Source organism: Ambystoma mexicanum, chromosome 11 (genome assembly GCF_040938575.1).
Source record: "Ambystoma mexicanum isolate Mex_15411 chromosome 11, UKY_AmexF1_1, whole genome shotgun sequence".
NCBI lineage: Eukaryota > Metazoa > Chordata > Amphibia > Caudata > Ambystomatidae > Ambystoma > Ambystoma mexicanum.
In genome coordinates, this window is record NC_090934.1 from 865,054,935 (window position 1) to 865,082,139 (window position 27,205).

Consider the following 27,205-nt stretch of genomic DNA (forward strand, 5'->3'; position numbering starts at 1 on the left):
TGGCCTTGTAGTGTGATGTACGTTTAGTTTTCTTCTGAGTAACGCTGCACCTTGGTTGTGGATTGCTCTGCATTATGCACATTGATTTGAACTTGATCCGCTGTTTGATGGGTGGCCAGTCTAGCGTTTTCAGCGCTGGTGTGATGTGTTCTCTTCGAGGTTGTTTAAGGAGCAGTCTGGCCGCCGCATTTTGTATGAATTGGAGTTTATTTAGGAGTCGTTCGGGCATGCTTAGATGTAGGCTGTTGGCGTAGTTTAATCTGGACATGATGAGGGCAATGACGGTAGTTTTGTTGGTGAATGAGAGGAATGGTAGGATCCTTTTAGCTGATCGCTAGAGAAAGAAGCATTTCTTGATTAGGGCCTTTTACTTGTGGCTTTAGAGTGAGTTTGTTGTCAATCAGCACTCCCAGGTTTTTTTTACAATCAATGATGGGGCTGGGGTTTCACCAAGTTCAGTTGGCCATGGGATGTAGAGGTTGTCTTCTGTTTTTTGTGATCATTATTTCTGTTTTGCCTGGGTTGAGTTTGAGGTAGTTTAAGTTCATCCAGTTGTATATTTCACAAAGGCAGTTATCTAGTGTTGAGTTGTCTTCGAGAGTCTTGTATTTTGTAGATTTGTGTGTCAGCGTAGTTGCAACCGGTGAGGCCATGTCTTTTGATGATTTTAAGTAGCTGTGACAGGTAGATGTTGAATAGTAGTGGTGAGAAGGATGATCCTTGTGGGACTCCACATGCCGATTCTCGTGGGCTTGATTTGTAAGGTTTCGTCCATATTGTTTCTGTTCTGTTTGTTAGGAAGGATCTGATCCAAAGTAAGGTGTTGTCAGGGATTTCAAATTCTTCCAGCCTCATGATGAGGATGTCATGGTTAACTGTGTCGAATGCCGCAGAGAGGTCTAAAAGTATCAGAGCGGTGCTGCTGTTGGGGTCTGTGTTGGCCTTTAGATCATCCCAGATTGAAATAAATGCTGTGTCTGTTCCTCTCATCGGTCTGAAACCCACTTATGCCTGGTTTAATAGGCAGTGTTCTTCTAGAAATTCTTGGGTTGTTCTATATATGTGTTTCAAGGAGTTTAGCCATGTAGATGATGTTGGATATTGGTCTGTAGTTGGGGAGGGCCGCTCCGTTTCCTGTTGTGTCCTTGAGGAGTGGTTTGATGTCTGCTAATTTGAAGCTTGAGGCACTCTCCCTGTTGAGATTGATTGGTTGAGGATGTTCCTGTAGTATTCCATTGGTGCTCCTTGTGAGAGGATTGATTTGTAGATGTCGGGGGTGGGGAGGGGGGGGAGAGTCAGCCCGATTTGTTGCTTTGATTTACGAGTTTGATGAAAGTCTCCACTGATATGTGCGGGAAGTTTCTGAGTTTATTCTGGTGTTACTTGCATCAGTGAGTGTCTTCAGTGTTGTGGTTGCATGGTTTGTTTTGTATGGACTGTTGGATGGTCATGATTTTATTTTTTGAAGTGGTCTGCAAGGTCACTGCATGATTTCTTTGATGGTATTGCAACGTTGTTGCAGCCTGGTGGGTTTTTTATTTTGTTTAGGATTTTAAATAGTTATTTTTGGGTGTTTGGTGCTTTGAGGATTCTGTTGTCGTAGTATTTCCTTTTTGCTTTTTGTATTTTCTTTTTGTATGCATGGGCATGTTGAAGTTTGATTTTTCTTCTGCTGTCTTTATTATTTCTCCATTCTAGTTTTCATTTTTCTTTTTCATGGCGCCTAATAGTGGGGTGAACCATTTTGCCGTTGCTCTTTTGTGGGATGGATTCAAAGGTTTTTCTTGTGCGATCCGGTTGATTGTTGTGGTGATCCAGTTGTGAAGTACATCTATTTTAGTGTCTAGGTCAGCTTCGCCTATGGTTGTGGTTTGGTGATCTCCAGTTCCGTTAAGTAGAGTTTTTTTTTATGGTTCTCCAGTTTGTCTTCATGATGATCAGTAGTTTTTCTTGGTTATGGAGGGCAGGGAATGATGAGGTGGTTGCTCGAGAGGATCTGAATCGGTGGTGCCGTGGTAATTAGTTTTCTGTTGGCGAAGATTGCGTCCAGGGTATGTCCTGCCGTGTGGGTTGCTCCTTTGACCAGCTGATGTAGTTCCATTGTTAGTTGGCTGGTAAGAGATTTTTGTGAGGTTGTGGTTCATCAAACCAGATTTTGAAGTCTCGGAGGATAATCAGGTGGTTACGCTGGATAGCTAGGTTGGTGATTGCTTCTATGAAGTTGTCTATGAAGGCCACATCATATGTTGGTGGTCTGTATATCAGTATGAATTTCAGGTTTGTTCTGGCATTTGTTGATGGACTTATGATTAGGGATTTGCATTTGTTTAATGGGTGTTCTGCATTAATTTCCAGGTGTTCTTTTCTTTGTGGATGATTGCCAGTCCACCCCCTCTTTTGGTTTTCCTGTTTAGTTGGATGCACTTGAAGGTATCGGGCAGGCAGTTATTGAGGGTGATCTTGTAGTTGTCATCTAGCCATGTTTCGGTTATGAAAAGGATGTTGATGCCTCTGTCACTTAGGAGGTTGTATATTTCGGTGGCGTGTTTGGATATTGATCTTGTGTTGGATTGCAGTGGATATTTTTTGGTGTCATTTGGTTTATCATTTGTTCCAGGTTTTGGTTTATGGGTGTTCAGTTGGGGTGCTTTTATGTTGCCTCCGAGCGGTAGAGGTTCTGTGAAGGCGGCTTCAGCATTGAATTGGTCTGTGAGATTGATAATTGGGTTGCTGACTTCTGTTGTTTCTTCATTTCTTGTCAATTGACGTGGGTATCGATAGTGGGAGTAAGGGGATTGGCGTCATCCCATTCTCTTCTTGGATCCCTACCTTTGTTCTGTTGTACGGGGGTGCAGTTTATCTGTCGAAGTGTCAGTGAAGATCCAGGCTGGCCAGAGAGTTGTGTTGGACCTTTCCACCCTGAACCTTTCCCTCCTGCTTAAAAGGTTCAAGATGGTTACACCAGCGCTTATTGCTGAGACAGTGTGCAGGGGAGACTAGATGTGCTCCCTGGACCTGAAGGACGCTTACCTACACGTCCCGATTTGGCAGCCGCATCGGTCCTTCCTGAGGTTCAGGATTATGGGCTTCCATTTCCAATACAAGGTTCTACCCTTTGGCTTCAATTCAGCCCCCAGGATCTTTAGCAGGCTGATGAATGCCGTGGCAGCCCTTCTCGAGGCCCAAGGTCACCATGTCTACCTGTACCTGGAGGACTGGCTCGTCAGGGCAAGATCCTCGGAGGCGGTCCATCACGCCACCTCCTCCCTCGTGAATACATTCCACAAATTGGGATTTTCCATCAATCTCGAGTCTGCGCTGCAGCCTGTGTAGAGCCTCTTTCCTGGGCCTCATCTGGGACACGAGCTCTGAGAGCTTTCCCCTCGAAGGACAAGATCACAGCCATCAAGAGGGCCACAGGGCACTTTCTCAAGAGAGCGGTTACCTCGGCTTGGTCGTACCAGCACCTCTTGGGTATCATTGCAGCTTGCTTACTGGCAGTGCCTTGCACAAGGCTGAAAATTAAGATTACAGCTGCACTTTGCAGCCTAATGGAGTCAGGAGCTGGCTTCCCAGGCGGAACGGTCAGCATTCTTCAATCTCTCCACCAAAACCTTATCTGGTGGAGCACGGACTGCAACTTGCGGATAGGCAGACCCTTCTGGTAGTCAGCACCTCAACTTACCATTACCACAGATTCCTCCTTGGAAGGCTGTGGGGGCTACCCTGGTGCACCCCAGCATCCATGGAGTTTGGTCCCTTCAGGAGCAGGAGGCCCATATCAATTGGCCAGAGCTGAAGGCGATCTGGCTCGCTCTCAATGCCTTCCTGCCACTTATCAGGCAAGACTATCCTCATTCAAACTGGCAATTCCACCAGCATGTATTAAATCAACCATCAGGGTGGCTCCAGGTGGTCTCCCCTATGCAGCCTAGCAGTCCACATTTGGGAGTGGGCTCTGGAGAACAACAGTCACTTGAGCACAATCCACCTCCTGGGGGATTCCAACCTGGAGGCAGACAGGCTCAGCAGATTGGGTTCAGACAATTACGAAGGGCAATTGAACTATCAGGTCCTTCAGGGGGATCTTCAGCATATGGGGCATCCCCAAATCGATCTTTTGCCACCTGGTAAAAGAAGTGCCCTCATTTCGTGTCCTAGCAGGGACAAGGCCTCGGCTTCCCTGGGTGACGCCTTGCAGTTACAGTGGAACAGCATGAACGCATATGCATTTCCTCCCACCCCCCCTGATGCACAGTGATTTGCAAGATAAGGCAATCACGTCACCTCAGCATCATTCTGATAGCTCTGTGGTGGCCTGCGAGTCCATGGTTCTCGGAGCTGCTCAGCCTCTCGGACCAGCCTCCAATTCACCTTCCACTGGGCCCGGCACATCTATCGCAACAGGGAATCAGGGTCATCCACCCTGCTCTGCAGAAGTTAGCCCTCGCAGCGTGGTTCATGAGCAGGTCACACTAAAGCATTTGCGTCTATCACAGGCTAACCTACACATCATACAGGGCGCTAGGAGTGATGCTACGAGGAGCCAGTAAAAAGTAAATGGACTAGGTTTTGCCACTGGGCGGAGTCAAAGAAAGTTGACACGCTTACTTGCACATTGGACATTGGACGATGTGCTATCCTTCTCTGCACACCTTGCACACTCGGGTGCAAATAAACACATGCTGTACCTATCTGGCGGCCATAAGAGCCTACCGCAACTTGGAAGAGGATGATTTCTCATCCTCCAACCCAGTGGTTAAGACATCTGGCGGGCCTCACCAGGTTCTACCCGTCGATCAAGAAGCCACAACCAGTGTGGGACCTCAATGTAGTGTTGGGCGCCCTGGCGCACAAACCTTTTGAGCCAGTGGCGTCTGCGGACATCAGACTAGTCACCATTAAGACAGCTCTCTTGGTGGGTCTTATGTCTGCACGCAGGGTTAGTGAAATCCAGGCACTGGTGGCTTCAGAACCTTACGCTACCTTTCATAGAGACAAGGTGGTCCTGAGAACAGCCTGCGTTCTTACCTAAAGTAGTCTCTGCGTTTTATTTATATTTATATAGCACGCAAGCAGCCCAAAGGCATTGAGGTGCTGTTACTTGCATGAGCTTAGTTACAGAGGTCAAGGTAGCAGTAATTGGAACATTACAGATAGGTACAAGCATAGTTATCGTTCCACTGAATTGAGGAGATAGTGTTACCTACTTTCTTTGCGGATCTGAAGGACGATGCTCAGAGGGTCTTGCACTGTCTAAATGTCAGGCGTGCTCTGAAATTCTATCTGGACAGGACCAAAAGCTTCCAGAAGTCGGAGGCTCTGTCTCCTTCTAGGGGTCAAGGCTGGGTTATCAGGCTTCAAAATCCTCCATAGCAAGGTAGATGGTTACGGCCATGAAGGAGGCCTATGAGGGGCAGCACAAACCACTTCCAGCAAACATGCAGGCCCACGCTATTGGAGCCAAGGCCACGGCAGTTGTGTTCCAGAGCCACATTCTGTGGCAGGTCATCAGCAGGGAGGCCACGTGGGCCACTCCTTTTGGCCTTCTGCAAGTACTACTGTTTGGATGCCGGCTCTAAGTCAGATGTGGCTTTCGGACAGGCAGTATTAAGGAACGTGTTTTTTTAAGGAGGGTCACCTCTCCGTCCTGGGGCTACATTCAGTTGTAATCGCCCATGTAGTATGGAGGAAAGGGGACGGGACGTAGGAACTAAGTTACTGACCGTAGTGACTAACGTACTCCTAGTCCATAGTCCTCTTTCCTTCATATGTCCCACTATTCTCCCCCTCCCCCCCCCCAATAAAACTGGTGTAATTGGGCAATGGTAATATTCTGTCGATGCGTCAATGGGGACTGAGGAGTGGCGCTGGTGTGTGGAGTCTGGGGAGCCTCTAAATTTAATGGGAAAGGTTTTTTCTGGTGAAAAAGTTTGTCTCCCGTCCCTAGCGAGGGACGCCCATGCAGTATGAGGAAAGGAGACTATGGACTAGTACGTTTGTCACTACAGTGAGTAACTTATAATTTTCCAGCAGTGGCTGGAGGAAATGGACTATTGTGCTGAGCTCGAGAAAAGGCCATACAGAGACAGAAGATGCCCCCAGAAATGTAAAAGGATTTGGGCAAAATGGTTGGGGACTCGTAAGGTTCTTATGGACAGGAAATGGAACCAAGGGATAAAGTGGAGGAATGATTGGGGAAATAGTGGTATCAGGAACTGAGTGGAGGGAGGGTAGATCAGCAGGTGGTAGAAGGGAGGGGATGAGGGAAATATGTTATGGACCGAGTAATAATTGACCTATAGTTACAAAGTTTTGAACATTTGTATTTGTTGAAAAAATCAATATCACCTTAAACGACATCCATCAATTTAGTTATTCCTGATTTTAGTACCTTTTCTTTGTGCAAGTTGTTAAAGAAAGCGAACAGTACTTTCAAAATGATTAGTGCTTCTGAGTCAGGCCAAACTTTAAAACCTTTATGTATGACAGTCATACATTGAGCAGCATACAGTGCAAAGTTACAATATTCAAAGCGTGTACTCGTCCAAATATCGTGATATAAACATAACCAGTAGCAACAGGCCACATGGTGCATTAAAATGGCCGAAAAACACTAGAACGCACTCAAGAGTTCAGTCCGGGGATGTGGCTCTGCCACAGGCACCATCAAACGTTGCCTGCCAAATGCAGTCTAAGCAGATTCCAGATGTGTGACAGCATGTAGACGGCACAGATAGAACATAGCCCTCTTCCTGCTCATTCACGTATTCTAATTCACATAGCCGCTCTTCACACTGGGGGGATGTTTAGACTTCCAATATTTAATTATACAACTCTTGGCTACTACTCATGCTGTGTTAAAGAAATTATGAGTAATCACTCAGACCATTCCTATGCCCACGAAAGGAAAGAGTCCCAAATATGGACCCTGGAGTCCCCTGCACAACCAAAATACTGAAAACCGTCAAAATGTTTCTTGTTTACAACAAGAATTGCTTTAGAGTTACCAATTTATCATAAACAGTGATTCAAGGGCACTTGTAATTGGGATACTTTTTAAATCGGATCAAACAATCATTTAATAATGTGGACAAAATAAGAGATGCATAGATCTACGCGTTTCGGGTAATCCCCTTCGTCAGGAGCTTGAATTAGGTAATCAGTCTCAATCTTCCATTACTACAAGGTAAATACAGTATGTTAGCCATTTCTGTGTTAAACTTCATTAGTGTCAGAAAAAAGTGAAGAACCTACCTTCCATGTTAAGGGACCTATTGACCTAGATTCCGGTGGATGACAAGTCTAAAATTGTCATCCGGAGGATAACTCCTCTTCATCAACTTTATAACTCAACTAGGGTCTGCGGGAACGTGAACATTACAATTGGTGGAAATTCCAAAGAGCAAATGAATAGCAGAGATAACCAAAGTACCTAAGGTAAGGATTTTACCTAGAGCTAGGAGACACTAGGCGTCCTTGCTTCGCTATATGGTTTAGAGAGGTATGCTCAGCTCGTTTCTACATTCAAATACAATTCAGTTGTAAGTATTGTACCCCACTAGGTCAACTAGTGTTCAGAACAACTGATGAGAGTAAACTCTACGGTAAGGTCTAAAAGCTACCTTGTGTAGGTATGCAACATAAATCTCGATGGCTTGCAGTGATGTCAATATCCAGGACTGCCTGTGATGGCAGGTGCGGTCTGGTATGCTGTAGATACCGGCATATTCAGAAAAACCCAGTGTCTATATTCCAGTGCACCTCAAAAGGTGAGGGATGACGGATAATGATGATAACCTGCTTACCGCTTCAGTGTGGTCTTGCGTCTCGTGAGTCTGTCAAGGTGAGAGAATCGCGGGCCGCTCCGAATGGCTGCCTTTGAGCAAATTGTTGCGTGTGACATCCTCACGTGAGCGCAATGACGTCCTAATGTAAACAAAGCGCCAGATCGATATGTGACTGGCTCCAAACATGTACATTAGAATGAGCAAATAACCCTCATCGTGCAAGATAATAGTAAAGTGGCTCCAGATCAATTGTGATGTGTATAATTATCGCAAATTCACATGTCAAGGATTCCGGATCCGTGAAAATATAGATCATTCCAATTACACTGCACAGCTAATCCTAGTGCATTGTTGCTGTGCATAGTGGTAGTAAGTTGGCTTGCAATACTGTGCTGTGAGCTAGAATTTGTAACCCAAAGGTACGTGCCACTAATTCAGGAATCCAGTTGGATATGGACTCCTTGATACAGTCACAATCTCGCAGATCCTGTAGCCTTTAGCATGAACGTTGGTTTACATCTAACAGTTCTACTGGAAAATTTTAACATTGCTGGAAAAACTAACTTGCATAGGTGCTTCCAGTTGTCTGGTGCATACACTTCATATTGGAGCAGCAAGACCAGTATTATACAATTAGTGAGTACTAGACAATAACAAATTAGACAATATAAATACAATTTGGATTGGTCACATGATGGCCTATAGAAAGGTTACCAAATATAATTCTTCATTCATCCCTATCGGTTGAAGCCAGTTTAGTTTGTCACTCCGTGCCAGTTCACGTTGCCCAAGTGTTAAGATAGATTTCTGAACTCTGACCTGGTTGGCAGAGGTTCAGAAGGTCAGCCTAGTTTCTTGGATCAGGGTAACCTTCTGGACAAGCCAGACCAATCTAGGTAGCCTTGGCGTCGGTCAAGAGTAGGTCTTAGGAGGGGTGAGTGTGACTGAAAGACCTCAATGATCAGAGTAAAGGACACTTACAAATCACTCCGTCAGGTGTATATATATTAAAAATACAAATACATGTATTTAAGGCCTTTGAAGTTCAACACACAGTAATACCCAACAGTAATACTTTTAAACCAACACAATCCTACTAAAATATATATACAAGACCAATAAGCCTAATGGATTAATGCACAAAATGGATCCACAACCTGTAAAGGAAAGGAAGCAGGCAGTGCAAAGAGTCTTTAGGCAATCCTGCAGTAATCACAATCCTAACTAAAAGGCAGTCCAGTGGAGACTGAGAGGAGCCTATTGCTCAAATGTACTTGCAATGCTGGCGCACACGGTAGTGCAGAAGGGGGAAAATGAGGTCTCTTGCAGGGTCTGTAGCAGCTCGGGATTCCCAAACACCAAACCTGGAAAAACCAAGTGTACGAAATTTGGTGCGAGTGCCATGAACACAGAGCTTGCGATTTACCAAGTTTCAAGGGGCTCCTCGCAAGGGCGGCGGTGTCGGAGCTAAGGTCCTGTGCAAGCTTGTCAGCCCACTGGTTGGCCCAGGGACACTTCCGAGAAGGTTTACTTGCAGGGTTTGATTAAGGTGCCGAGAATAGTTGGTCCCACTATTCAAATGGGTCGAAGCATCTTTGCAGAGCTTCTAGTTTGATCAGATGCAGAGGGGTCCAGCGGGACAACAGCGTGCTCAGGGTGCCAAACCTTCCAGCAGGTCACTAGAGGTCCCTCGACTCAGCTTAGTTTCACGATACTTGGATCCTATCCTTCGTTCAGTGAGAACTCAAGAGATCGACATGGTACGGGTGTTTGGAGCCTTCTCTTATCCAGAATCTCCTTTGCGCCAGAACGAAGAGGACCCAAAGGGGAGATCTGCTCACATACAGACACACCATACGTGTACCAATCACGGACCATGGTGGTCCCAGTCATTCACAGCACACCAGACTCTCTGGCACCCAGGATGCGGCTTGCAACTAGACAGTTCAGCCCACATCCTGGGGGCTCACACAAAAGGCATGCAGGAGCCTGTTCAAGCTTGGTGTTTCGCGGGAGAATGCATGCCCAAATAAGGTCTCCCCTGGGTCAGCTCAACCTGGGGAAGGTGAAGGGGCAAGATGGCCAAAGGACAGGACAAAGAACCTTGTGGCATGGCCATTTTGGAGCCAGGCCACCTTTCTGTGTCAACCGCGGTAAAGGCGGTTTGCATGGTTACAAGGGTTAAAAAATACATGAAAAGATAAGCTGCCACCAGCCCTGTCCAAGGCACATCCGCACTTATCCGAAAAATCCTTTGACAGTGTCTATGGCCCTTGAAATTGACATGAGGACCCAAGCGCATTGTAAGGTACGTGCACTTGTAACATGCTGCAGAACAGTTGCAACATTAGCAAGGACTAAGGGAAACAGTCTCCCAGTACTGACTGTCTTTAAGGGCATGTCTGTTTCCCCATAATAGTGAGTGAAAAGCCCAGTGGAGTGCAGCAGAAGGCTGTGCTTCACTGGCAAAGTCAGACCATGGTGTTAAAACAGCAGCAAAAAGTTGAGGGGTTACACACTGGAAGGAAAACTTCACATAAATGGGAATCTTTCCAAACACCAAGTTTCTTAGATAAATTCACACCTGAGGTTTGTGTACAATCTTGAGTATTATACAGTAGAGGTGTGCCACTGTGTCTCCTCTCTGTGAAATGTCTAGCAACTGGGGACTTGTTATTCGAAGTTCTAATGTTACTCTTGTGCTCGTTCCACCTTTCTTTAGCACGTCTCGTGGTCTGACCAACATAGAAGATGCCACATGAGCATCTCAGTCCATAAATGATATTGCTTGAGTCACATGTGGCAAAATCTGTTTGATCTTAGCCCCTGTGCGGGGATGCCTCACATATGTGCCTTTTATTATGTTATTGCAATTATTGCAACTTAGACAGGCAAAAGTACCATTCTTATGTTTGTGAAGAACTGGTTTGTTGTGTGTTTTTGTCTTTTCTACCTTTACCAGACGGTCCGGAAAGTTTTTGCCTCTCTTGTAGGCAATCATTGGTGAATGGGAAACAGTTTATTGAGCTGTATCAAGCTGGACAAGCCTCCATTTTTTTTTTATGATCCTTGATATGTGGTGACTCTGGCTTGAGTATCTCATGGTGTATATAAAAGCCATTTCTCTGCTATTATGTTTTGTGGTCAATAGATCATCTTGTGTTCTAGCACTCACTTTAGTGCAAGCTTCTTGTAATATACTGATAGGGTAACCCCTCTCCCGGTATCTCAATGTAAGTTTATAGCATTCCTCTTCAAATGTTTCTGAGCCTGAAATCACTCGACCTAGTCTTAAAAACTGACTGGTAGTTTGTCTTTAAAATGTCTAGGATGCTGACTTAGTCAATGTAGGGTATTGTTCACATCTGTTGGTTAAGCCCTGAGGAGAGAAGGGCTGTGGACTCCTGCTGTTTGGGCTGTGGCGAGTGCTTGGATTGAGCACTCACTTTTCCTTCTGCTGTGGCTCGCACTGAACTACGTTATTCTCCAGCATGAGGTCTGGCATGGATTCACATGCTCATGAATATTCCCAGTCGTCGGGCTGGGAATCCTCGGTAAAGAAAAAATCAATATCAGTTTCGTTTCTGATCTGTCTTTCTTAGTAACCAATCACTGATCTCTGGGTCATACTGCCCCCAGCCAATGACTGCCCTCTCCCTAAGCTCCGCCTCTGGCAGCCATCCTCAGATTCGTACCGCACACTCGTGTTGGGAGTCCTCGTGCTTTTGCTCTCGTTTTTGCTGCGATTTCACTTTTTCAGGAGATTTTCTAATTTTTTTGGTTTAATCGAGCCTCAAGCTCCACCGTTTCTACTTCCGATAACGGGGACCCGTTTTGGAATTATTCTACGCCCCTCAAGGGTGAAGTTTCTGTCGAGTTTACACTTCTTGGAGGATTCCGGAAGATCTGCGGCCTACCTCAACGGACATGGCCCAGGACAAGGGAAGCTCGACGCCCAGATCCAAGCTGTTCAGGTGCTGCCCTGGATGAGGATTGCAGAACATTTTCAAGGAGGACGAGCACTCGCGTTGTCTCTACTGTCTTCATGAGGACAAGATGCACATGGAGAAGGACTGTGCGTTCTGCAAGAACCTTTCGGAACAGACCAAACAAGATCGCCGTTCCCGCCTGGCTGGAGAAGGGCACAGCAGGTGATAAGGCGAAGAAAAAGTCTGAGCGGCCTTCTAAGTCCTATGAGGGCGCCCCGGTGACGGGGGCCCAACAGAAGGCCAAGCACCGCGAGTCCGCGGGCACTGGGAGCGCCGAAAGGTCGGGCTCTTCGGCTGCCAGGCAGGGCGCGACTTCCCCGGCACGTTCAACCACGAGCCAGCGCTCTGGTTCAGGGAAGAGGAAGTCCGAGAACCCGGGTAAGCCGCTGAAGCGGACCCGGTCGATCTCGAAGGGGGAGCGAGGCGCTGACCCTCCCCCAAGGCGAAGGCCCAGGGCCCACCTAAGGTGGTGAGGGCTTTGATCCATCCGGCAAAGGCCTGTCGAAGTGGTCTCTGCGACCCTGGTGAAGCCGGCTGAGACTACGCCAGTGGAAACGGCCTCTGGGCCCAGAGTATCCCTGCCACCGCGGAGGGAGTCCTCTTTCCAGCTCATCGTTAAGACCCCCGTGAAGCCCCTGGCGGATGGATTAAGAGGGAGGGGGGGGGGCGGTGGCCATTACAGACTCGGAATCAGCCTCTGAGGAGGAGCTGGTGGAAACCGAGAAGGGCCTCAACGAGAGGTCTATAGGCCTCAACGAGAGGTTCATAGGCCTCAACGAGAGGTTCGATCCTAGGGGACGGTCCCCGCTGACGTGATCGAAGATAGCGACGATGGCGACGTAGAGGGCCCAGTGGAACGGCCATCCCGTCCGTCGCAGCCATTACCCGAGCCCCAGGATAGCTCGGCGGCCATTTTGTTGGCAATCCAATCCTTATGTACCGAGATAAAGACTAGATTACCACGGACCCCAACGGAGGATCCAGAACCGGGCCTGTCGGGAAGCCCTCCGAACAAGCGGAGGAGAGTCCACCCCGCTCCGCCCTTCGTGCCTGCGAGACCTGTGGACCCCTCGTCCTCAGCGGACCATAGAGAGGATACGGAGACGGACGATGACGGCGGCGATGACACAGCGGACATCCCGTTATCACCCCCCCGCGGGCTTCCCCAGCCGACGAAATTGGCTCTTTCCACGCCATGATAACCAGGGCATCCGAGCTCTTCCAGCTCTGCCCTGAAGAACAAAAAAGGAAGGGTTTCTGTACCAACAACGAGAGGCCAAGAGGAAGACGGTCCTTGCGGTGCCTTCGCTCGATGACATCTGGAACGAGGGGTTTGCTGTCCTCAAGAACCCTTCCACGGCACCCGCCAAGATGGACAGGTACGAGAAGAAGTACAGAGTCCCCGATACCGCCCCCTTGTGCCTCAGGGCCCAGCCCACGCCGGACTCTGTCGTCTCGGCAGCGGCTAAGAAGAAGGCAGCGGGTGCGGCGGCTTCAACTTCCACTTCCCCGCTGGACCGCGAGGGCAAGAAGTTGGACTCCATGGGACGAGTCATCTGGTCGGCGGCGACGACTATTAAGGCGGCCAATGCCTTAGCGATCGTGGCCCGCTACGACAGAGAGCTCTGATTCAAGATAGCTCCCCTGCTAGACTTCCTACCTGACGACAATAGGGCGGAGGCCCTAGAAATTCTGCAGGAAGGCGAGGTGGCGTCGGATTACGCCATAACTGTGGCAACGGACATTGCCGATACCGGATTTCGCCAACTGGGCAACGGAGTTTGCCTCTGACGACGAGGATGGCTCAAGGCGAGAGACTTTCGCCAGGACGTCCAGACCAGAGTGTTGGACATGCCGGTCGACGGCAACAACCTCTTTGGCAAGGCGGTGGACGAGTCTCTACAGGCCATCAAGAGCGACTCGGAGACGGCCCGGGCCCTAGGGGTGCTTCAACAGTGACGGCCCTTTCGGAGCTCCGGAGGCAGACATGGTGCCTCCAAAGGTTCCAGCGGTGGCTCCTCCACTTACCGCCAGGCGGCCCGCTCCTCTTCCGAGGAGGCCAACACAGGTTGCGGCAAGCAAGGGGGATCCCACCGTCGTCGCCAAGGCGGCAAGGATCGCCTCCAAGCAAGACTGACCCGGCCATGTTGTTGGGCCCCCACCGAAGCACCCCAGTGGGAGGGCCGGCTGACGAAGTTCATCAGCGCGTGGGAGTCCATCTCCACCGACCGTTGGATGTTGGACACCCTGGCCAATGGGCACTCGCTGGAATTCCAAAAGAAGTGCCCTCGCATTCCTCCCGTGGCCAGGAAGGAAAATCACGTCCCTCAACTGATGTTGGAGGTAAGGGCGATGCTCAAGAAAGGTGCCATCGAGCTCGTCCCCAGAAGTCTCCGGGGCTCCGGAGTGTACTCAAGGTACTTTCTCGTCAGGAAGAAGACAGGCAGTTGGCGCCCCATCCTGGACCTGCGTCGCTTAAACAAGTACATCAATGTGCAGAAATTCAGGATGGTCACCCTCCAGCACACGCTGGGACAGCTGGAGGAAGGCGACTTCCTATCGTCTTTGGACCTGGATGATGCTTACTTCAACATCCCTATTCTAAAAAGGCACAGGAAGTTCCTCAGGTTCGTGGTTCAGGGACGCCACTACCAATTCAGAGCCCTACCGTTCGGATTAAAGTCAGCACCCAGGGTTTTCACCAAGTGCCTGGCACCAGTGGTGGCGCAGCTGCGCCTGCAAGGGATCCACGTTTACCCCTACCTGGTCGACTGGCTAATCCGAGCAAGGACAAGGGAACTCGCTGTCGAACACACGGCGAGGACCGTCCGGTTGCTAACGGAGCTGGGGTTCGCCATCAACTATCCCAAATCCCACCTGGTTCCATCCAGATAGCACTGTTTCTGGGAGCGAAGCTTGATACAGTGGGGCAATTGGCCTCCCCTTCAGAGGAGAGGACCAAGACTATCCTGGACAAGGTGCGGTGCCTGTAGCCACGGGCGTGGCCAGGGTGAGGTCCATCAAGTCCCTCCTAGGGATGATGTCCTCATGCATCTATCTTGTACCCCTTTGCAGACTTCGGATGCGTCCGCTACAGGAGTTCCTCGATGACCGCTGGCTTCAGGCGAGGGGCTGTTTCGAGGACTGGATCCCTCTTGACGAGGAGTTCCGTCTGGCGATCTTATGGTGGGGCATCCGTGCTCACCTCACGACAGGCACAGATTTTCAAATCCCGGCGTTTCAGTAGACGGTGACGACTGACGCCTCTCTGGAGGGTTGGGGGGGCCCGCACTGGAGACCTCCACTCAAGAGGCCTTTGGCTCCCGGAGGAGAGGTCTCTCTACATCAACATTCTGGAGCTCTGAGCAGTGTTCTGGGCTCTCAAGTTGTTCCTTCCGTCCCTCAAGGGCAAAGTGGTGAGGATCTTAACCGACAACACCACCACGATGTTCTATATACGGAAGCAAGGAGGCACCAGATCCCCAGCCATATCCAAGGAGGCCCAGGATCTGTGGCACTGGGCCGTCGCCCAGGGGATGTTTCTGGTTCCCTTCCACCTGGCAAAAACACCATTGCCGACTCACTCAGCAGGGAGCTGCGCTCGTGCCACGAGTGGGAACTGCGCCAGGATCAAATGGATCGACTCTTCCAACGATGGGATAAACCCCATATAGACCTGTTCGCGACGGTGACGAACTCCAACTGCCAGAGGTTCGCCAGCAGGTTCCCACAGCCGAGGAGCATGGGCGATGCTTTCTCGTTCCCTTGGGACGGCCTGTTTCTATACGCATTCCCTCCATTGCCTTTGCTGCTCCGCCTCATCAACCAGCTCAAGAAGTCCAGGTGCAGGATGATCTTCGTCGCACCGGCGTGGGCGAGGCAGATCTGGGTCCCGGACCTTCTGGACTTGTCAACGTCCCCACCAGTCAAGCTGCCGGCGGATGCGGATCTTCTCTCCAGAGAAGGAGGCGCCATTCTCCATCACGACCCACAGATGCTGAACTTGCAGGCCTGGCTCCTGCAGCACTAGAGTTTGGAGGGTACGATATCCCGGCTGATTGCAGAGAGGTTCTTGCAAAGACCAGGGCGTCCTCAACTCTCAAGTGTTACGGTCATAAATGGAAGAGGTTCTCTGTCTGGTGCCGTGCACAGAAGATTAACCCGCTGCGGATTACGGCCCCTCAAGTGCTGCCGTACCTACTGTTGCTGGCCAAAGCTGGACTGGCTCACGCCTCTATAAAAATACATCTGGCTGCCATCTCCCAATATACCAGGACTACGGGACGTGCGTCCTTGTGGTCTCGCCTGGTGAAGGAATTTATGAAGGGACTATTCCGATCGTTCCCGCCGGTTAAGGCTCCTGCCCCGATGTGGGAGCTTAATGTGGTGCTGACCAGGCTCATGGGAGCCCCATTCGAGCCTATGCATTCGGCGCCTTTGAAGTTCCTGTCATGGAAGACAGCGTTCCTCGTGGCCATCACCTCTGCACGACGAGTGGGAGAGATTCAGGCCCTATCTTGCAAGCCTCCATACTTGACTTTTCATGACACGAGGGTGGTGCTGAGGACGCACCCCTCCTTCGTGCCGAAGGTGCCGTCGGACTTCCACCTCAACGAGCCCTTGGTGTTACCAGTTTTCTTCCCGTCGCCTTCGACGCCGGCCGAGAGGACTTTGCACTCGCTGGATGTAGCTAGAGCGCTGAAGTTCTACGTGGACCGCAGAAAGAGTTTTCGGAAGACGTCACAACTGTTTGTGAACTTTGGGTCTCTGGATCAGGGGAAGGCTCTCTCGAAGACTTCCATTTCCAGATGGCTCTCCGGCTGCATCATGCATTGTCACCGGTTGGCAAACCGACCGCTGCCCGGCCGTCTGAGAGCCCATTCGACCAGAGCGATCGCTGCTACCACGGCGTTCCTGTCTGGTGTGCCCCTGCTGGACATCTGCAGGGCTGCTACATGGAGGTCGACGCACACCTTCACAAGATTCTACTGCGTCGATCGGGACTCCAGGGAGGAGTCCAGGGTCGGCCAAGCAGTGCTGGGCAACCTGTTCGCTTAAGGTGAGCCTGGTGAGGAGGTAAGAGATGCTTAATGTTGAGTTGTTGTATTGCTTAATGTTGAGCCTGTTGCCACCTCCCGTAGTTGTGCATGTGTATACTGCTATGTATTCTTTTATACATGAGCATGTGAATCCATGCCAGACCCTATGCTGGACAAGGAACAAGTTACTTACCTGTAACTGTTGTTCTCCAGCATGGGTCTGCCATGGATTCACATGCGAACCCTCCCACCTACCCCTCTGCGGCTTTTCACTTGGTCATACTGCCACTTGGCGTGCTACCAAATCTGAGGATGGCTGCCAGAGGCGGGGCTTAGGGAGAGGGCAGTCATTGGCTGGGGGCAGTACGACCCAGAGATCAGTGATTGGTTACTACTAAGAAAGACAGATCAGAAACAAAACTGATACTGATTTTTTCTTTACCGAGGATTCCCAGCCTGACGGGAAATATTCATGAGCTTGTGAATCCATGCCAGACCCATGCTGGAGAACAACAGTTACAGGTAAGTAACTTGTTCCTTTTGTGTGAAGAGGTGCGTGTGCCTTTAATGCTTTCAGCTACTGCCTGACCAGCTGACAACAAAAGGCTGCATCCACTGCCCTTGCGGCATTAAGCCCTGAGGAGAGAAGGGCTGTGGACTCCTGCTGTTTGGCAAGCAGGAGTTCCCTTAACGCCCATGATGCTGGACTCTACCTCACCAGCCTTAAGGACTCTGGCTCAAAAACAATGGGAGTAAGCAGAGCCGTCTTCAGTATATCCAACCAACGTCCTCACACGAACAAAGTAAGCTGTTACTTTTCTTGTACATCTAACCCAGACAGACATTGATGAACATGTTATTTCCCCCGTTGCAAGCAATGAACGCAGCAATCTTATAAAAAAAAAAAACTTAAGTCTGATAGTGAAGCCGCATGTCCACGGTCAAACGTGAATGCGACTGCCGTGTGCATGAGTAACGATTCTGTGTCTTTAGACGCATTGCAAGCTGAATAGTTAACTGTCATTACTGATTACAAAGAAAACGCTTGTAAAACAGCTCAACTGTCCAACGTTATGCTTGCCGAATTATCTGGCGACGCGCTTGGGGCGTGTCTGTCTTTGAGTGCCGTGGATGGCGGTTGTGGGTGGAGTGCTTCGGGGGGGGGGGAGGCGGGGGGATGGTGAGCTGTGATGCTGACGCCGCCAGATCTGCCGTGGAGGAGAGGCTGGGGACTGCACCAGAGGACGCGTGTGCTCCCCTCGAGAGTGGTCCTGTGTACGACGGGTTGAGCATGGGAGCGTTGGACGGCTGGGGAAGACGTGGCTCCCTCGCCGTCCTCCGCCAGTTCTCTTGTACACAAGTCAAGCACTTTACACAGTGAGGCTCACCTTGACGATGTGTTTGCTCACTCAATTCCTTCAGTCGCTTGTGCAGGTCAGGAGCCTGCTCCTCGTTACCAGGATGACGAACCCCCAAGAGCCGTGGGCACGCCTCAACCTGACATGTGTGCACCATGGAGTGACGCCTGGAGAGATTCACTTGGCGTCGCAAACAAGGTCTTAGAAAACCTTGTGTCAATGAATAAAGAGTGCTTTGAAAGAGCTTGCAGAGGTTATCCCTCATCTCCGACAAGATTGGACAAACATCCAGCAAAAAGGCAAATCTCCCAACTAACCGGAGCAAACGAAGACATATGGCCCAAAGTGTGCTATAAACGTCCTAAAACAACCGACCATACTCCTAAAGGCCGCCACGAACACGACGTATCCGACTCCATGCTGACCTCCCAAAAAAGGTTGACAACTGCACAACGGCTTTTTAGTAGCGCTCACAAGTCGCCCATTGAGAAGTCAGTCGCCTGCAGCCATCGGATCACTTTCTGACGACTCAAGACTCTTCACTGATGAAATGTCCGTTCCCGAAAATTCGCCATGCCCGAAATGAACCTACAAAGAAAAAACTATTTCACCAAGCTCATGAGAATATCCCTAAAGGGAGTCAATCTATGCCGCCTGCAGAGCTACAAGCCTTACTAATCTCATCAACGTGATCTCTTTGGCTCCCTTCATGAAATTGTATGAAAACATACACGAAGCCACCAAGGACTTGACAACGGTGGTGGCATTAATGCATTCTAAATTGATTCATCTTGAACAAGTATGTGATTGTTCTTACAACGAACAACACAAAGGAATTAAAAGATTGGATGGGTCCTTCTATCTGTTAAACGAGCAAAGGAAAAACAACACCATCGACAAACTCCTTAAATCGGCAAGAAACCTTCAACTCAGAGTACTATACTTAAATCGTGCCATAAGCCTCCTAACGAACGTGGCACAAGTGAGATTAATTTACACCCACAAGAGCCTCAAAGAGCAACTGTTCCTGAGGCACTCGTTCAAGCATGCTTGTCTGGACAGAATGGCCCTCTCCCAAAAAACCTAGTGATGTCATCTGTTCCAGGCGGTGTGAGTATGCCAGTCCTGATATCTGCAGCTGGGAACATGCCTTCTTCTGGACTAGAAGGTACGTTAACCCCAGGGTCATCCTCCGACGACAACATCGCTGAGATCTCGTTTCATACTGCTTTCGAGCAGGCGAGGAGCAGTGCGAATCAAGTGCAGCTTGGTGCTCAGGCAGCATCATCCTCGCAGGTGAAGTCATGTGTAGATGCTGTGAATATCACTCCCACTACATGCCCCGTAGTTGACCCAGCGACCATCTACCCAATCTTTAACGCGGCCCCACATAGCTCAAAGAATGCATTGACACCCAAGCCCCCTACTAGTTTTTCCCTAAAATGAGCGAAAAAATCAAATCAAAAGGGAATCAAAAACAAGGCGTTGCAGGGGGCTCAGAAGTTCCTGCGGAACATAAATGTGGTCCAGTATGTGGCTAGTAACATCAAGTGCTTAAAGGCTTCCTCCTCAACAAATATCAAAAATCACCAAGTACCACACTCTATAGACACACCTTCAACTCAACGAGTAGTGGACTTGGCAGGTCTGGATCACGACATACCCAGTGAGCTTCTAAACTTATCAGCATACGATGAGGCAGAGTATGAAGACATGGAAGAGGATGCTGACCCCCACCATGGGAGACGGAGCAAAGGGCACTCACATTATCATTGATGGCCCTGCTAAGGGCCCTACAAATGGGTCTCAGAAAAGAAATACAAACACAAAGAATTCTAAATCAAGTAGTTGTTCAAAGGAGATCTTGCAACCTATGTGACGGGAACCTGTTACATCTGGAAGAATTTGTCACATTATTGTAGAAAAGGAGGAACATCAGGTTCAACCTATTCTGCAAACTTGCCCGGCCTTTATGACTCTACACGAAAAGAGGACGCGCATGACCATGGACCCACGACTTTGCTGCCACGAGAATACATGGCTCAATTCCCATGTCCCCCTCATGCTGGCGGCCTCTCTGATGCATAATGAGCTTCCGGAAACCCCTGTCAGTGGTGAGACGGGTAGCTGTAAACAATCAATGCAAAACCCAAAGGTGCCTCAGAATCCCTCTCGAATGCCTAAGAAAACAACGTTGTGAAGTGCCTATATGACGACCCCTATTTATAAACTTGTAATCAAAAGGCTAGAATCCTCTGATAAGTTAATCTTGAAACAAGGTAACACGATTAGGCTGCTCCACCTTGTGCCGTCCTTACGTGCCAAAAGCTCCAACGACTTGAAGATCATGGAGTTTTTTGATGAAAAACGAAATGACAAGCTGGTGCTTCATGTTTCATTATCCCTAATCGTATCGACCATGCTGGATGCCAACGTAGCCTTGTTTTCTTTAGGATTTGAGGTCTTTAAATTCATCGAAACATCCCATCCATTGTCCCATGGAGACGAGCCTCGCCGTCACAAGCTCTCATCAGGGGGCTCTGCCGCAAGCACGACAAGAACGAAGGAGCCGTCAGCACTACGCTTAAAAACGAATTCCTGTCTATCTAAACAAACTGGGCATACGGTTGAAAAAACTCAGTAATTCCTGAAAAGCCTCGGCCAGGAAACGGCCGTACATGCCACTGAGACGGAGCTCCAAAAAGACAAAATAAGAATTACTATTCACGGAAACGTAGGCTTGGATTGCCCTAATGTGCCTAGTAACAAATCCTTGGGCACAACCACAGAAAGCACCAGTGGCAATGATTGTCCGCAGCCTTGAGTTGCAAAAATCAACAATAATGCCAAGATAATGCCTTGCAAAATATGTAGACTTGCATCCTGGAACACACGTGGTTTCTCACACCTGTTTAAATCGAACTGGCTCTAGTCCCTCGATATTGCATGCTTACAAGAAACTTGGCAATGCAAAATTCCAGTTGTGAACGAGTTTGAGGTGGCTCTAAACCCTGCGATAAAATCTTTAAAAGGACGTCCGATGGCGGGCTTGGTTACTATGGTTAGAAAAGCCTCTGGCTGGAGGATTGTGAACTCAACCAACTACTCACCATTTATCCAAGTAACCTCAATGGAACTGCATGGCCATGGAGACGTGCACTGAGCAGTTAAGCATATTAAACTTGTATTGGAACCCTAAAAGAGCTGGTAAACAGAACTTTATAGACCATACTATGGAAACACTTGCCCAACTGTTGGAAGAGTCTGGCTGGGCAAACATAATCATTTGGAGCGATTTAAACATTGATTAATCCATCTGCTGCGGAAAAAATATTGCTGGCTCACTCATGTCAGAGGAGATGTCTACAACCAACTTTCAACTATTAAATGGAAATACCTGTGATGACATGCCACCAGCCCCCACTTGGCATTGTGACAGCCTGGCTTCAACCATCGACTACATGTTTGTGTCGGAAGCCTTACATCCACGGATAAAATCGTTGAAAGTCACCAAAAAAAGAGTGACCACGACATGTTAGTCACGGAATTATCAACCACACTGGAGGCACCTTCTGCAACATGGCCTCACAAAATTCAAGTTGAATCGAACAGAGTGCGGTTGAGACTGGAAACACATGAACTGGAACTTCTGTCAAATCAATATCACAACGCTAGCTTGAACCTCGAATATGACCAACTTCTGATGCAATTTAAAACCAAGAAGGCAGGGCTCAAACATATGGCTTTTGTGCGTCAACATTGCTTCGACCTGGACCTTTTGAAACATAAGCGCCTGCTGCGTAGCGAAATTAGAATAACTAAGACTCTGGATAACCAGACACACAAGCGGGACACAAAGGCAGCAAAGCTAGAAAAACTGGTTAAAATCTCATAAGCATGTTATGCTTCAAAATGACGCGGAACATATGTTGACGGTACTGCAAAATAAAAACACTAAAGACTTTTGGAGTCTCATTAATAACTTGCATACCCCGCAAAAAGCCATACAAGCTTGTATGGTGTTGGAATCAGATTGGATAACCCATTTTGAAGGCTTATACAAAGCAAGTGAGTCACTTGATGGCCCTGATAATGAAACCTCTAAACCTTGGGCCCTGTCTTTTCTGAAAGACGACATAGTGGCCATTACCAAGAAAGCAAAAAACTTGCAAGCTCCTGGCCCAGACGGCCTCACAAACTTCACTATTAAACTGCACCCAGAGTTTTGGGACGAGATTTGTGTAACATTGTTCAAACGAATAAACACAACTGGCCAGACCCCAAAATCCTGGAAGTCCGCGATCATTGTACCAGTCTTTAAAAAAGGCGACAGAGCGAACCCTAAAAATTATCGACCAGTTGCATTGTTGGACGTACTGGGTAAAATCTATGCCACCATGCTACAACAAAAACTGGTAGCCTCGGCTATAACATCGAATCACGAGGACAAATGACAATCCGGGTTTGTAAAACAGGTGGGATGCTTGCTAAATGTACTATTGCTAAACATCATCAAAATGGAAGCGATAAAATCGAATACGAAAGTCTATCTAGCATTTATAGACTTTTTGTACGTGTTTGACACCATCAATAGATCGATCCTGTGGGAAAAATTGCAAGGCTGGGGATGCCCGTCAGATTTAACAGCGGCGATTAGAGAACTCATACTAACACCACAATTTGAGTTTGATTGGACTAAACCGGACTCTTATCTAAAGCGATTGACACTTTTAAAGGAGTCAAACAAGGTTGTCCGCTAGCTGCTGCAATTTCCAGCCTGTTTATATCAGACATAGGCAAATCAATAGACGCAGTAAAGTCATTCCCGCTGAATGTTGCCAAATCACATCTAAGTTGGCTCCTTTATGCTGATGACTTGATCGTTTTGGATGTAATGCCCATCGGGCTACAAAGAAAATTAAATGCGGTTCAACAGTATATTACATCCAACCACTTATCGATCAACACCAAAAAATTTGAAATACTGGTCTTACAAAATCTAAACGGCAGATGGATGTCCCATAGACAAAACACAAAATGGACCTTAGGCCAAGACACGCTCCAAATATCTTCGAGCGTAAAATATCTTGGAATGATAATAAGTTAATCGATAAACGACGGACCTTGGCTTGCTGAAACAAAAAGAAAATGCAAACAACTTGCAAGCCAGGCGTTGATCATCCAAAAAAGATTCGGGAAATTCTTGTTAAAACCTCTCTAAAGCCTTCTACCAACAAAAGGTAATTCCTGTCTTGACATATGGGGTAGAAAATGCCCTTGGCTGTTACTATGAAACTTGGGATTCATTAGAGAATTGTTTCTGGTGTAAAGTACTAGCCCTCCCCAAGGGCCTGAAGACTGCGTGTATAAGATATGAGCTATCTATAATATCGATTCACGCCAGGATCTGCTGGAGCTCATTAAATCTATATTGCAAAACATGCATTTGTGCGCAAATTTCACAACTTCACGTCTTTCACGGCGCCTTAGCTGGCAATTCTAACATTGTGTCTGTGGACGAACAGATGTGAAGCGTTATTAGAGAAATACATCAAAGTTGATATGCTCCATGAAAATCCGGATGCGGCCAACTCCAAATCTGGCGCACTGACTGGGAGAAAACTTGTATGGAGAGATCTGCTGCCAAATCAATGTGTGACGTGCCACTTGAGACACGCTCCTTCAATAGCCAACAACGCTACATTACATTGTTCCCAGATCCGGAAGCACAAAGGTTGCTTTTACTGTTCAGACTAAATATGTTCAAAACCACCGAGCGTCTTCGTTCTTGGAAGGGCAATGATCCCCTAAAACCTGAATGTAGATTCTGCTTGCAAGCTAACAAATCTCTCAAGCACTTAGTGCTATTCTGCACTAAGCCAAGATCTGAAAGAACAATACATTTGGGTTCATGGAGTGTAAATCATCCATCCTTCTGTGCAGACGAATGGTAGAAGTTGATGTTTCAAGGAACGGATTTAAAACTGGTACTCCCACTAACACGGCTCCTGGATATAATTGAATACTGTCTGACGATGGCACCAGTAGAGCAAACACGTCTGTAAAAATCTGAGACTGTGAGAAATGACAGATGGCTCAAGGAGTGTGTCCTGGAACTGTTACTATTGGTGCCTGTTTGTATGTTTAAATGTTGTATGTTTACATGTTGTAGTGTTGTTAAAGGTTTGAAAAAAACAATAAAATGAAAAAAAAATCTGTTGGTTTTCTAAAGATGGTAGTAGATGGTTCATTGTTGACTTTCTCGATCTTTACATCCAAAAAGTGTAGTTTAGGGTCACTTATTTCCATTGCGAACTTTTCGGTCATGTATCGAATTAAGGTATTCAAACCTTTTAAGTTCGATAGTGACAGTCCAGATGGCGAAAATATAATTGATATATCTCTTCCAGTCAAGTAATATTGAGGACCATTCAATGTTCTGGAGCACATGTATGAGCTCAAGATGAAACATGAAAATGTTTCATAGGCAGGGCCATAGCTGAACCCATTGATGTCCCAGATGCTTGTAAGTAAAATGTGTCAAAGCTAAAAAAGTTATGTAAAGTCAACTCGGTGACAAAAATGTTGGCCGGCTGGTAATTCTCTTCTCTCAGCAAGGCCCAGTCAAGAGCGTTTAACCCATCTGTGTGGGATGGAGATGTATAGACTTTGTACATCAAGAGACTAAAGTGCTATCTGCTGGCAATGTCTCTAATGCTTTGATACACATGTGATGAAATGATCAGTGTAGGGTAATTGTCTATCTTGATGTAGGTTTCCTCCAGCAGCACTCTGCACTGAGTGCTGTAAAATAGGGTGTCCATGATTACAATTGCGCTACCTTTGTCTGCAGATTTAAGTGTAAGTGTAGTATCTGCTAGCTGCCTTATCAACATACTTTGATATTTATGGATGTTGTATTTTTTTTAACCTAGTGTAATTAGTGTAATTAATGTTCTTCAGGTCTTTGATCATTTTTGTTTTAAAAAAGCTCAAGTGCTAGATTGATCTGTGGATCAAACTGACTTTTGGGTCTTATCTCTAGATAATCAAAGGTATGTGATAGTTCTTCTTGTGGAGGTTGCAGATCAAAGAAGACTTTTAATCTCCTCTTGCGAATAAGCCTAAAAAGGCTGACACTTTCTTCAAATCGAATTTTGTGTCAGTGTGAATGAGAGGCCAAGATTCAGCACATCCATTTGTGACTTTGATAATTGTTTGCTAGAGATATTAACCACTAGCTGTTCGGCAGCTTGTTCTTTGATCTTAGGTTTCTTTGTGCTGCTTCTAGTTTTCCTTTTTTTTTTTTTTTTTTTTTAGAAAGGAACTGTGGATGCTGATGTAGAAGGTATATTACAGTTTTTTCTGACACTTATGATCATTAACACAGAAATGGATCACATACTGTATTTACCTTGTAGTAATGGAAGATTGAGACTGTTGAACTGATTACCTAATTCAAGCTCCTGAAGAAGGGGATTACCTGAAACGCTTAGAGCTCTGTATCTATTATTTTGACCACATCATTCATGATTGTTTGATCTAATTTACTTTGAAAGTATCCTCATTAAAAGTGCCTTTGAATCACTGTTTTTGATGATAAATTGTTAACTATAAAGCAATTCTTGTTGTTAACAAGAACAATTTTGACTGTTCATTATTTTGGTTGTGCAGGGGACGCGAGGGTCCTTACTTGGGACTCTTTCCTTTCTTTGATATTATACTCCACCTGGTGCTACGGTGGTTACACTCTTCTCTGCACCCCAACTATCCTTATATTGAATTTACTATCAACACTTGGAGTGTAACATCAGTGCCTTTCCTAATAACCTTTTCTATGTCCCCCAGCAGGTACTTGAGCGGTGAAGGGGTTGACGGACAATCGAACATAGCCTCTATCACACTGCCACCTTTCCCCAAAATTCCAAGATTGGAGGACATGCCCCATAAATATGCAAGGAATCACCCTGCGCTCCACCACATTTAAATGATGTGTCAATTTTGTCTGGTGAAAATTTGGCCAGTCTAGCTGTAGTATAGCGTAAATGGTTTAAGACCTTAAATTGTATTAGCTGCAAACCAGCGGTGAAGCTGTTTTAGTATATTGGAAACATCTACTTCACCCCCAAAATGAAAGCCCCAAGTGCCTTTCTCTGACATCCTCAGTGTTCCTAGATGGGATCTGGGTCTGAAGCCGACTATAAAGCCTGGACACCCCTCGCTGCATCCGGTCTACCGATACAATTGCACTAATGCAGTCATGCGTCTTGGGTTCACTGGAAAGGGCCATTTTCCGCAAAATTCTGCTTGCACCTGATCATTTCGGTGCATCCGAAAGGGGCCACCCCAAACTAACACCATAAGTCCTCCAGGGACACAAATTGCCCATCAGGGAACATGTCCCCTATAGTTAATTTACCAGAGCTGTCCCACGCCCTTCTAATCTTCCTATCAAATGAGGAGGAAATACCAGGAAAACATCACAGGGGGACCGTCCTGATATAGGGTGCCTTGATCTCTAATTTACAGAATCTCCTCAACCTTGAATTGACCATGGTTCCGATTGGATCAAATGTGCAGGAGTCAATATACCTGTCACTGAAGATAAATGGTCTACGATCAGTGGCCGATGCCCCATAGCGCTTAAGTGGTATATTTACCAACCTATTCTACACAGCATACCAGTGTCCAGCAAAGTGGGCCTGGGCGGCTGGATAATGGAGCTCAAAATCTGGGGCTGCAAGGCCACCGCACACGTACAGCTCGGTCAGTTGTCCCCCAGGTAATCCTACACCGCCCCTTGCCCCAAAATAAATACTGTAGCAAATGCCCTAAACCTAGTGAAAAAGACCCTCCTGGGCCATATCTGGACATTACAGAAAAAGTAAAGCAATTTTGGGAGCACCAGAGTCTTAAGCAGTGCGATCCCCCACCCCCCTTTTAATGAAATTGTGAGCCTCGCCCAGAGCAACAACTTAGTGGTCAATCTTTGTAGATATGACTCATGGTTGTCAGCATGCAAGGACTAC